At 38.8% G+C, this 13,713-nt stretch overlaps 1 protein-coding gene across 1 annotated transcript in view; it reads right to left on the reverse strand.

Annotated features, from left to right (window-relative positions):
• Nucleotides 1-13,713, reverse strand: part of LOC140928006 (uncharacterized) — a 76,117-nt gene that overhangs the window by 3,954 nt on the left and 58,450 nt on the right. The window contains exons 11-12 of the mRNA XM_073377722.1: nt 6,318-6,389; nt 3,709-3,759 (exon numbers count right to left, since the gene is read on the reverse strand). The gene's annotated coding sequence lies outside the window, so the exon portion shown is untranslated. The remainder of the gene's footprint in view (nt 1-3,708; nt 3,760-6,317; nt 6,390-13,713) is intronic.

Here is a 13,713-nt window from a genome sequence, read left to right on the forward strand (position 1 = left end):
TAAAAAAAACCGTTCGTTTAGGCGCGCATTTTCACACTCCAGTATTAGATAATACAATTAACCTACCCTATCTAAGGACTACACAAGGGACACAGAAACAAAAGGGTCAAAAAAGATACCCTATTTAAGGACCGAAAACTTCAAAAACCATACCCTATTGCGCGGCACGTACCTATACAGCCCATATATGGGAGTACTCCCCTGGGAAAAGATACTGTTATTCAAAACCCAAAACCCTTCCTTCGCGTATAGAGGTGTATGGTGATGTATAGGGGTGTATGGTTATGTATGGAGAGTATGGTTATGTATAGGGGCGTATGATGATGTACAGGGGTGTATGGGAATGTATAGGGGTGTATGGCGATTTATAGGGGTGTATGGGGATGTATAGGGGTGTATGGTTATGCATGGAGGTGTATGGTGATGTATAGGGGTGTATGGTTATGTATGGAGGTGTATGGTGATGTATAGGGGTGTATGGTGATGTGTAGGGGTGTATGGGAATGTATAGGGGTGTATGGTGATGTGTAGGAGTGTATGGGAATGTATAGGGGTGTATGGTGATTTATAGGGGTGTATGGGGATGTATAGGGGTGTATGGTTATGCATGGAGGTGTATGGTGATGTATAGGGGTGTGTGGTGATGTATAGGGGTGTATGGTTATGTATGGGGGTGTATGGTTATGTATGGGGGTGTATGGTGATGTATAGGGATGTATGGTGATGTATAGGGATGTATGGTGATGTGTAGGGGTGTATGGTGATGTATAGTAGTGTATGGGAATGTATAGGGATGTATAGTGATGTATAAGGGTGTATTGTGATGTATAGGGGTAAATGGTGATGTATAGGGATGTATGGTGATGTGTAGGGGTGTATGGTGATGTATAGTAGTGTATGAGAATGTATAGGGATGTATGGTGATGTATAAGGGTGTACTGTGATGTATAGGGGTATATGGTGATGTATAGGGATTTATGGTGATGTGTAATGCTCTATGGTGATGTGTAGGGGTGTATGGTGATGTGTAGGAATGTATGGTGATGTATAAGGGTGTATGGTGATGTATAGGGATGTATGGTGATGTGTAGGGGTGTATGGTGATGTATAGTAGTGTATGGGAATGTATAGAGATGTATGGTGATGTATAAGGGTGTATTGTGATGTATAGGGGTATATGGTGATGCATAGGGATTTATGGTGGTGTAGGGGTCTATGGTGATGTGTAGGGGTGTATGGTTATGTGTAGGAATGTATGGTGATGTATAGGGGTGTATGGTGATGTATAGGGATGTATGGTGATGTGTAGGGGTGTATGGTGATGTATAGTAGTGTATGGGAATGTATAGGGATGTATGGTGATGTATAAGGGTGTATTGTGATGTATAGGGGTATATGGTGATGTATAGGGATGTATGGTGATGTGTAGGGGTGTATGGTGATGTATAGTAGTGTATGAGAATGTATAGGAATGTATGGTGATGTATATGGGTGATGGTGATGTATAGGGGTGTATGGTTATGTATGGGGGTGTATGGTGATTTGTAGGGGTGTATGGTGATGTGTAGGGATGTATGGTGATGTATAGGGGTGTATGGTGATGTATAGGTGGTGTATGGTTATGTATCGGGGTGTATGGTGATGTTTAGGAGTGTATGGTTATGTATGGGGGTGTATGGTTTTGTATAGTGTATATGGGGGTATATGGTGTTGTATAGGGGTATATGGGGGTATATGGTGATGTATAGTGTGTATGGTGATGTATAGGTGGTGTATTGTTATGTATGGGGGTGTATGGTGTTGTATAGGGGTATATGGGGGTATATGGTGATGTATAGTGTGTATGGTGATGTATAGGTGGTGTATTGTTATGTATGGGGGTGTATGGTGTTGTATAGGGGTATATAGGGGTATATGGTGTTGTATAGGGGTATATAAGGGTATATGGTGTTGTATAGGGGTATATAGGGGTATATGGTGATGTATAGGGGTATATGGGGGTATATGGTGTTGTATAGGGGTATATAGGGGTATATAGTATTGTATAGGGGTATATGGTGATATATAGGGTGTATTGTGATGTATAGGAGTATATGGTGTTGATTAGGGGTATATATGGTGTTGTATAAAGTACAATAATATAATAATAAGTATATTACGGTACATAATAATAATCATATATGAAGTATCTACCTCTTTTTTCCGCCCCGCCGCTAGGCACCCCGGAAAGCTTGCTCGCAGGCTAGTAGATAAACAGCGAAATTGGCAGTGCTGCCCAAAATTTTAGTAGGTTGTTGTATGTAACTCTAGCAGTATTTAAGTTCACACTTGGTAATAAAACGGTGCTAAACGTTGCTAATCGTTGCGCCTTACTATTTTAGTTGACTGACCCGCGTACTTAATTGTTCCGCCAGATTCACAAAGGTCATCTAGCAAATTGATTCATGCGTCAGCGCGCGTATGTCGAATTATTAAAATCTGGGAGCCAAAAGTAATGGAGGGGAAGAAGAGTAAATACTTGTCGCTATGACAAAAGTTACTCTGTCGTGGCCCGAGAGGAGTTTGCCGCCTCGTATATTTTCAGCTGATGGGACGGGTCAAGAACACCCGAAAAAATAGTATTGCATAATGCAGGAGAGAGAACGCTAGGAACGAAGTTGGTTATTCACAAGGTATATTTTGCTCCAGGGCGTAAGGAGGGAGGGTCTCTCTTTACGCCCTGTTGTGCACCAGCTAGCACCATAATAATCTTTAAACTGCCGTCTGAGTGTGATTCATGTAAACCTGACTTTTGTATTACCTTTTCCTTTTCATGAACTGCACGTGTGGAGTATGAAAATTTACAAAAAGCTGATTTTTGCAGTTACTATTTCAGCTCTGATACAAGGTAGCTCACAAAACCAATACCTTTTTTCCTGAATTGGAAGCAACGTACAGTAGTAAAAGCCGTTGAAGATGCACTGTAATACATCAAAACTCATGTAGCAGGAGTATCAGCCAAAACTGCTGGGAGATATTTATAGCGCTTCTAAAACTAAAGACTAGATTTTAAAGAATAGCCCAATTGGCAATCGGCTTTTGTTTTAAGAATGAGCTAACACTGGAATTACTTGTCCCGAAAATTCGAACTGGTGGCTTGTTCTACCTCAAAGCAATTTGTTTTTTGAAAATCTAAAACAATTTCACAGCTGAATTTTGAACGACCTTTAGTTACGGACTTCTGCTCCAACGATTTCTCTGACATTTCTCTAGCACATTTATTATATCAGCAGAGACAATACCTGATGATGTGAATTGCGGAAATTTAAAGGAAGATCGTCGCATTCAGGCCATGGGCTCGAATCCCGTTGAGAGTTGCGAAATTTTATTTGGGTTAATTTGCAATTATCTAAACTTTATTCACCACAGCGACGATCATATCTTCATTTAAATTTGTATTTCAGCGGTTCACATCATCTTCACTGTTTCATTCCATTCACGGGTTAAGATGAACTCAACAAATCGGCCTGCTCCTAATGAATGGGTCTTCATAGCTCAATTGGTTAGAACATTGCAACGCTAAAGCAGAGGCTTTGGGTTCGTATCCCATTGAAGTCCCGAAATTCGTTTCGGGTTAATTTTCAATTGCTTAAGCTGCAATTACCACTGGGACGAAGATATCTTCATTTAAATGTTTGTTTTCCTAGGACTGACATCAGTTAAGCTTACCTAGGGAGCTCATCAGTAAGGGTTTCGTCGTCGTCGAAGTCTCTGAATAACCTGCAAGGCAAAAGAAGGATACAGCGATTAACATAGTCTCTGAATAATATGGAAGGCAAAAGAAGGATGCAACGATTTACATAGCCATCGATAAGAATCAGTGTTTTTACATTCGGTTTTCAGTCATAAGTTAATGTTTATTTCTTCAATGACTTTTCCAGACTTACATTTACGCATAAAGGTGTTTGCTGCGAGCCCCCAGGCGACGCCAGTGTTAATTAGTACGCGCAGAATTTATTATTGTAGCACGCGCAAAGTTCGTTTGTCCAAGAAGCACTATAACGAGCGTTTGCTCTCGCAATGGTATCTAACTTACTTGTGGTGGCTAGGGCGTATCCATCACATAGAAAATCTTGGCCCAAAGTGTCGCATTATATGCAAATTTATCGTACCAAATTCAAACTTATTTTCAGTTTAAAATTACAAATAATATTTCTGCCATCGATGACCGAATGAACGCGCTATTATTGCAACGCTATTCGAATTCCAAATCTCGGGGAAACACTCTTACTGCTTGATTCTAATTGCGCTATTAGGTTCAAACATTGTGGCACGTCAAAACAGCTTCAATAACTATTTTCACACGACTGTAAACTGGCCAATAGAGAACCACACAAAAACTAACTCATTACTGTAGTCCTCATTGACCTAACTCTTCATTGACCTAATACAGTCGACTCCCGATAACTCGAACCTTCAAGAGAAGTCGAAAAAAGTTCGAGTTATTAGGAGCTCGAAGAAAATAGCCGGAAGTAAGGTAAAAACAGTTTTTACTGTACACTGAACATTTTAATCTCATTTTATTGTCGAAATGTTAAGTAAAAATTGAAAGATACTTTTAGGTTATAAATCTGAACGTAGCAAAATATAGCCTAAATAGGGCATGCGTTTACTGTTTTGAGCAGTAAAACTGTTTCACGTTAGATTTGTAACAAACAACATCAGCCTCCACTAGTAAACTATATGTTTACAGCAAGTCAATGGGACTTCAAAATCCAATGTTTCGGACTTTTTAAGCGCTCAAAACATGGTTCGAGTTATCAAAGATTAAATTATAGAGAGATGATCTGAGGAGAAACAAAAATCACTTTGAGTTAGCGGAAGGTTCGAGTTACCGAGGGTAAAATAACAGTAAATGTATGAAGGAAATCCAGGGGAAATCGATTTTGATTCGAGTTATCGGGAGTCAGCTGTAAATAGATTGGACTGTAATATTATCAAATGGTGGACGTGAACGTCTGTGTTGAAGGCATAATGGTAAAGGTAAAGAGTCCTTGCATCGGTAAATCAAAATAGTTATCACCTGATAAACGATCCTGAGGCCCACAGGGCGTTCATTTTAACCCCTTCTCTCCATCACACAATCAGTACTTTGTTTTTCAAGTATTAAAAGCTACTTAAGCCTAAGGCTAAAGTGCATTTCCATCAGCCAATTTTTCCTCTTTTCCCCGTCTTTCTTTCCTTTTACTTTCTTTTCTATCCAGGCTAGGTTTGTTGCCAACTTCATCGTCTTTCATTCCAATCGAATTGTGACGCGCTAGTTTTTTTAGGAAAGGGAAACAGTTTTCCTGGAAAGAGTAGTAGGTGAATAGCAAAATTGGCAGTGGTCTTTGCCCAAAACGTTAGTAGGTTTTTGTGGTTAACTCTAGCAGTATTTAAGTTCACACTTGGGAAAAAACGGTGCTAAACGTTGCTAATCGTTGCGCTTTACTATGTTAGTTGACTGACACGCCTACTTAAGTCTGGGGCCAGAATCACAAAGGTGATTTAGCAAAATGATTCATGCGTCAGCGTGCGTATGTCCAGATATTATAAGGCACTTGGGAAGTTGGAGAGCACTCAAGAGGCCATAGTTTCTGGAAGCGCATTCTTACGACTCTTTCGTGCTCTCTAGACTTTCTCGACATACCCACGCTCACGCATGAATTAATTGTTAATTATAAACACATGGTAGACGCGTCATCGTGTATAAGCACCTTAGATAATTGCTAAGCTCATTGGACCCCAAGGTATTAGTTTTTTGACGCCATCAAGGTGCTCAATGGCAATGTGAAGCACGCTCGCACTATTAAATTTGATTAGACGAATATTCTAGCTAAGTTATAACTTAAGGTAAGTAGCGCTTACCATTTCTACGGAAATTTTGGAGACAAATGTCCTTCAAATGGTACTGGCATTTTTTGGGCACCGAAAACAGGAACGGGATTGAGTTGTATCATTTGCAAAATACTGGTAAATTTTTCGCTTTCTCTCGACATGAAGCCTGGAAAATGGTATAGAAAATTTCGGTCGTTTCGGTAAGAATGGGAAAAAGGTAATACCTCGAAAGGTATTACTTTTTTTCCCGGAAAACTTCCACCGCGATGAACCGTTCCATTTGAATTCTCCCCGGAATTTCCAGGTTTTCCACACAAATGGTAAGTGCTCAAGATATATCGTAAATATTGTCTCTTAAAAGATGCACTTGTTATGAGACAAGAGAGATATATCTTAGCTTAGGAAAGCTGGTGAATGAGGCCCCTGTAAGAGTTTAATGTATTTTTCGAAGATTAATTTACCTAATCTTTCCAAAAATAGAAGGCGAGACAACGGGGAATCTTTGCTCCTCTTTGTGTAGTCCAATCCACGTCCTGTGGAAATTAATGAAAAAAGAAATGAATAACCCTTTAATTAAGGATATACAAGACGCCCTTTTTGAGCTTTTAGATGCATTACTAAGGATAAAGGGAAGTCTCATGAGACTGAATACATATTACACGCTTTGCGTCTAACTTTAGCTTACAGCAGCCCTCTTGTTCGGAAAATCAAGACGAGCGGTCCGCTACCTGTCTCCAATGGCGTCTTAAAAAGAAAAACCCAACCAGTTAGGCTCTAAGACGACAATGATATTTTAATCTTTTAATTACCTAATTATTGATTGATTTATTATTTTCAATTATTTTTTTATGTTGTTGAGCGCAGCTTAATTAATTTCCCATAATTTTTTCTCTATGAAGAGATTGAAGCGAGTAGACATGACAGAGCTCTCCTTCCCTCTTGCGTAATAGGTGCCTGAATAAATATTCTCACTGCATACACGATGGCCCGTGACGCGGGAAATAAGTAACTCCTCTCAATTCCGTCGTGTTTGGCCTGCGCGCTGGTGGCATGATGCATTGCAGCCCTTGCTTAGAATTGCTCGGTTTTTTGCCCGCCTCTTAGCTGGTTCAACGTAGTTCAGTGGAAGGGACTTCATAGTTCGCTGTGGTTCAACTGCCACAAGCCGTTTTGGAAAACTTATTTCTGACCCCACGTTTTGCCTTTTTTGCCTGCCAATGTTTCACCGGTCACTCCAGGGGTAGTTTCCTCGTTATGGCTCGCTCTGGGTCCGTAGCTCTTGACGAAGTCGGTTCCGTGTTCGCGTTCTGCATTGTTTTCATCGAGTAGGTTTCCAGCTAGTCTTGTCAGTTTCGGATATTTAGTGTTTTGCTTGCTATTTCTGCCATCAGCTTGCGCCCTTTTTGTTTGTTTATCGCCTCATTGCGCAGTTGGAATTGGCTAGTAACTTACAAACATGCTGGAATCAATGCTGTAGTATCATGGGTAGTGGATACCCGAAATCCACAGTTAACATGCAAAAATGCTCTAATCAATGTTGTAGTATCATGGGTAGTGGATACCTAAAATCTATAGTTAACTTGCAAAATTAAACTTGCTTTAACTTCAATGCTGTAGTATCATGGGTAGTGTATACCTGAGTTTTTCCAGACAGACTGAAAATATCTAAAATTATTCCTATCTTCAAGTCTGAAAACGCTAGTCTAGTACAAAACTACCGACCAATTTCCATACTTCCTGCCATTTCTAAAATTTTTGAAAGAGCCGTTTATAATCGCATATTTCAATTCTTAGTCGATAATGACATATTATTTAAGGTGGCCCGTTCCTATTTATATGCGTGTTGGTTATGTTTTTGATTCGAGTTTTTCAGAATGAAAGATTCAACCGATTTCTACGATTTTTTGCATCCTTAATAAATAATGATGGAACTTTAAGAAAATGTTCTTTATTTTCTTATGGGTATAAAAACTTTTGAGATATCGGCATATATTTAAAATCTCATTTTCACGAAAAATGAAAATAACTTCGAAATCCCACGACAGATTTTTCCCTAACTTCAGCAAATAAGCCTCAGAGCTCTCTAGTTTTATGTCTGCAAGTTTGAAGGCAATCGTGACCGTAGAAATCGCTCCACAAAATGTTGGTCAAATTTAATGCTAAAATGATAGGCTAACACATTTGTGAACGTAAACGCACAAATAGCGGAAAAGAGCTGACAAACTACCTCTTAACTGAAACGTTGTTCTTACCCAAAGCATTGTTAGAAGAAAATGAGTAATCGGACAACTACGGCGAACACAGTTAGCGCTTTAATACAACCAACTTTCTGCTACATGCGCGTTGAAATTAAATATATTCTATTTATCCAACTTACTCTGCATTTGTCCTTTCATTTTCGACAAAAATATTAAGAAAACAAAACATAGCATCTGCAGAAACCGCTTGGCAGTTTTTAGCTTCAAAGGTTCTCGTTCTGAGGTGAAATAAGCCCGCTAGTTCGAGAACACCTCGCCATCCAATTTTCAACTGCAATGAAAACCCTCTCGCACCATAATATATTCAAGGTCTCTGACTTTCCTATCACATGCTCACGAGCAGTATGCCACTTGGGACGCCTCTTTAATTTGACTTTTAAATAATTTGTCTACGAAGAACATTTTTAAAAAAAAGAAAAAAACAAAGAAAAATCACTAAACTGAAAATGAAATAGTAGACAAAACACGGTTCGCAAGCTAAATGTCTAATTATGTTTTACACAAATTGTTATAGGACTAATAGGAGCAAAGAAAGGTTTTGTTAATGACTGATATAATCATCGGAAAAGGCTTATAAGGCCTCTAACAAAACAAGGGCAAATTTTTCATTATTTGTATTAATGATCTCCCATTTTCCCCTAATGAACTCGAATTAATATTATTTGCTGATGACACCAGTACATTTTTTGAACATAGTGACCTGGGTGTACTTACCAGCCTTCTTGACGATCAGCTCCACGATGTTTCAACTTGGCTAAAAGCCAATAAGTTCTCAATCAACGTTAGGAAACCAAAACTAATGACTTTCAGACCAGGGCAAAATACGTTACCTCTCAAAAAACAGATTTTTATAGAGTTCCTTTATAAAGTTCCTCGGAGTTTATATTGATCAGCATCTTACGTGGAAAACCCATGTTAATTTTACTGCGGCTAAAATTTCTAAATCTGTCGGGTTACTTTATAAAGCTAATTACTATTTGCCCTCAAAATGTCTTCGTACACTACATTATGCGCTTATTTATCCATATCTACTTACTGCAATTTCATTTGGGCCTCTTCTAATGTCACCAACCAGCCACGAATCTACCTACTTCAGAAAAGAGCAGTCCGAGCGATCTCTAAGGCTGACTACAAGCCTTCAACTAAACCTCTTTTTGCAAATTTGAAAATTCTTGATGTTTTTAATATCTACTCTCTCCAAGTAATTTCTTTCATGTACTTTTATCATAATGGTGCTTTACCTATTTCTTTTACTCAAATCTTTCAAACTGGAAATAAGATTCATCGATATTTAACCAGATATTCAGACTTTTACCGACCTCATACCTGCAGAACAAATATTTTCGATCCTGTTCCAAGGTCCTAGAACATTGAATTCTTTACCGAACAACATCAAAAACGCCCCAACATTTAATGTATTTAAGCGCGTGATAAAACCATTTTTAATAGCCAGACAGGATGTAGCCTAAATACCTAATTACTACATATATTTTTTTTTCTCTAAAGATACTTATATCCCAAGAGACTATAAAGGGGACAGAGAGGGCATCCCCCATATACACCCTATTCCATAGGTAATTCGTCTCGAGTTATTTTCAACACCACAGATCTCAAGGGGGATTAGACAACAGCCAATCACATAGCGCGAATGTGTTCCGCGTGGATGACCCACGCTGAGAGCCACGCGTCCTTCACGAAATGACGTAGAACAAAATGGGGGAAGACGCGGAGAGCGATTTTGCTATTCCTTTTGTCGACGAAAACGACTACAGCGAGATTTCTGCGAAAGCTGTGCCAGCGAAACCGAAATTAAAAAAGAATCGCCCTTCCTTTCCTGTATAGAGCTAACAGTAGAGCAGGGAAATCCTTAACACACTGAATATTCTCTCAGGATCATTTATAATTTACAGTTTGAAGACAGCAATTTCTGGTTTGATGTTTATTTTTTTCAGTCTTTATAGCGATTATTCCTACCCACTTACTTTGTCAATTGTAGGCGAACCCTCCTAAAGCTGAATTTCAAGGGACCATATTCAAGCTCAGAAAGAGAAATAAAATTTCGTCGTTGCTTATTTACGTCCTCCATAAAACGCGAAATTAGGCATTTTCACGTCGTAGTCGTGCAAAAACGGGAAAGAAATGAACAAAAAAGTGTGTTGCACGTGCGAAGTTGTTGTTTTGCTAATTAAACCTATTGTTTTTTTTGACGTTCTAGTTGTCGTCCGCGTCGTTGGATCTTAAACTCGCTAAATTGTACAAATGACCGGTTTCAATAGACCGGCGAAATTTCTCATTTCATTAAAGCACTGAGGTTACGACAACTTCGAGTTAAACTGATTTCACGGGTTGTCAAAGAGTCCAGCGATTCCTTTTTCCCAGGTGAGCGCCGACTCATTTCGCTTCAATATTCAGGAATGCTCTCGATCTTTTTACGCTTTCATTGCCTCTCGCCCGACATGTTTTGCCCGGCGTTTGGTCATGCGAAACCTCCACGAAACATCCACGCCGCGCGCGAGGTAACTTTATCCCGATTCTAAAAATAACTCGAGACGAATTACCTATGGAATAGGGTGTATATGGGGGATGCCCTCTCTGTCCCCTTTATAGTCTCTTGTTATATCCCTATACACGTCTTTTTTCCTTTTTATTTTTAAATGCCGCCTAGTATTTAAATTGCTGGTGAGGGAAATCTCTATTCCTCATAAACACGTTGGCTTCTCGGGGATTTCGCCGCCACAGTCACTCCTTCCCAGCTGTATACTTATTTTGAATTAATGTTATTTACCTATTTATGACTTTTTTTATTCTACTTGTTGTAATTTATACTGTGTGGCAAATGATAAAATAAACTAGGGTATCTAAAAGATGGTAATGCTGCGGCACATTCTGTTGATACTGACATTAGTAAGGCAGTGATCCATCTGCTTGCGTCAGCTACGCCCTAGCTACGCCCCTACAAATAGTTTCAATTTATTTTCGTATGACTGTAAATCCAAATCCAACAAGTAGCAATTGATCGAATAATAGTGTCTTTAATCAGTAAAATTTGTATGTTAGTTCATCGTTTGTCATAATCAGACGATGTTTTACTGCCCAGCATCTGCTTTCATCATTATAATTACAATTTGTAAATTCTAGTCTTATAAGAGCTATATTTTCCCCGTGTTGAACATGCTTAAATAACCCTAGCAAGAGGGCCGCGTTATTAACCTAGTAAGTGTCCCCAGTGTAGATGATAATCGCTTTAATACTCCGTTAGAAGTTTTGACCTGGCATCAAACAAGATCATGACGGTAGTAATAAGTTTTTATCTTGAAGATGACAACCATCAGACATTATTATTCATTCAAAACATTTCTCCGTTTCTGATTGACTAAAATCACACGCATAATTCATCATAACCAGCTATTGTCTACCAAATATGGAAGAATTTTGCCATATTGAACTGATGACTTCAGCTAAGTGTGTGCCTTCATTATCGAGATATTGCTTACACAAGTTTCTAAACCTAAAAACTAGTTTATCTATGTTTAATGTAGATTAACGTTCCCTATCACCGGGAATTCCCCAGACTCTTCGAAATATTAATCATTTTATAGGTAAACACAATTTGTCATAGACGAAAAGGACACATTTGCTAAATAAAGGTGAAAAAACGCCATTTCGGAAAATAGTAATTCTAGCGAAATTACTACTTTTCGAAAAAGGTAAAAATCCGTCATTTTTCGTTAGCTATTACTTCCAAACACATTATCAATGTTGTCTCAATATGTGTTTAGGATAATAAGCATTTTATATTCCTTCTCAATACATTTCGTTTCGTTTGGTTTCGCAGAATAGAATAAGCCTTTGTAACACAAATGAGGTTTCTCGCCTTCTGAGAAATCTAAATCCTCCGGGGGGGTAATCCCCTATATAAGCCATATAGGTATGTGCCACCCCAAAGGTTAGGGTTTTTGCGCACGTTTTGGTCTGAAAACGGGTATAGACTTTGCTTATTTTGGTCTGGAATCGGGTATGCTTTTAAAGGGAACTATGGGAGCTTACGAACGCATTTATTGTTGCAATTCCAAGTGAGTAAGAAAGAAAGAGAAATATGCCAGTCAAAAATTGATTTTAAGAAATCTAAGTAATGATGACATATTTTGTTAGAGGCCAGGTCTGAGAATGGGTATGGATTTTAGAGGCCAGGTCCGAAAATGGGTGTGAAAAATGACATTTTTTGGTCTGAAGTAGGGTCAGGATATGGAAAACCGGGCGGCACACCTCCACCAAGAATTCCCAGAACACCCCGGGCTAAATCCACACAAGTCCTCGGGGCCTGACCACCTCCCGCCGCCTGTATTGAAAGAATGCACGATTGAAATCGCTCCGAACTTTTGTTCACTTCTCAACAGATCATTTTTTGCTGGCGAAGTAGCAAACGCCTGGAAGATAGCTAACAGTGTTCCCGTCCTGGAGCGAACATGTTAACGTAGCCGTTAACAAAGCTAACAAATTATTGGGTTTAGTTCACAGAACAGTAGGTTCGTCTAATCCCGGTGCGTTCTCTACGTTATACAAATCTCTTGTGCACCCGTTTCTTGAAAACGTTGCTCTGGCCTAGAAAACGTTAAGTGAAGAGCCTTTCGGCTTGCAAAAACGTGGGGAGATGGAACACGAAGATCGTTTAAGGAAGCTGAAGTGGTCTACACTCGAAACATGTAGATTTTTCCTTGGCTTTAGTTGAATGCTAAAAGATCGTTTTTGGCATGAACAAACTAAAATTTGGCGATCTTTTTTAATTTATCAAGTGTAACTCAACCCGCGCTAACCACTCGTATAAGCTATATGTTAAGCAAGCAAGATGTAATCCATATAAATATTCTTTTCGTATCCGAATCGTGCGGGACTGGTATATATACTACCGGGATCTATTGTAGAGGCTCGGAGCCTAAGCCGTTTTAAGAATGCGCTGAAGTGCTTCCTAGATATCCATTACACGTAGTTGTTTGTGTTGTTCATCTATTGTTATAATTAATCATGTAGAGTTCTCGTAATTCCTTAACGGAACTTTTTGCCAAAGATTTTTTTCTTAGGCTTATCATAGCTAATGTCGTTAATGACGTTCTAGCTTCTGACAGGTGTTGACAAAAAAGTTGATCAAAATGATTTCTGTTCTTTCTAGTAGAAAACAACTACAGTAAACCCGCATATAAGAACCCCATTTTTTTGAAGTCTGGTAAAATAGGTTCTTGTATTTTGGGGTACTTCTTGGCAATTTAGGTTCAGTAGGTTCTTCATTTTTCTAAAGAAGATGATAAATTGTTGATTGACAGAAAAAAAATACATCTGCGGTTTGGTCCTTAAAAACACGGCATTTATTCACAATTGAACTATAACCCTAACAAAACTGATTACCAAATTTATATACAGTTTGGAATATTATGTGCTCATTATACTTAAATTTTCGATGTCAAAGTTACACTCCTTGTTTAAATTGTTTATCACAATAACCCACATATAAGAACCTGCTTGATCTTGCTCGGCCAAACAGGTTCTTGCATTTTGGGTATTAAATTGGCAAATTTCCGCCTAGAGGTTCTTAATCCACAGGTTC

This window comes from Porites lutea, chromosome 2 (genome assembly GCF_958299795.1).
Source record: "Porites lutea chromosome 2, jaPorLute2.1, whole genome shotgun sequence".
Classification (NCBI taxonomy): domain Eukaryota; kingdom Metazoa; phylum Cnidaria; class Anthozoa; order Scleractinia; family Poritidae; genus Porites; species Porites lutea.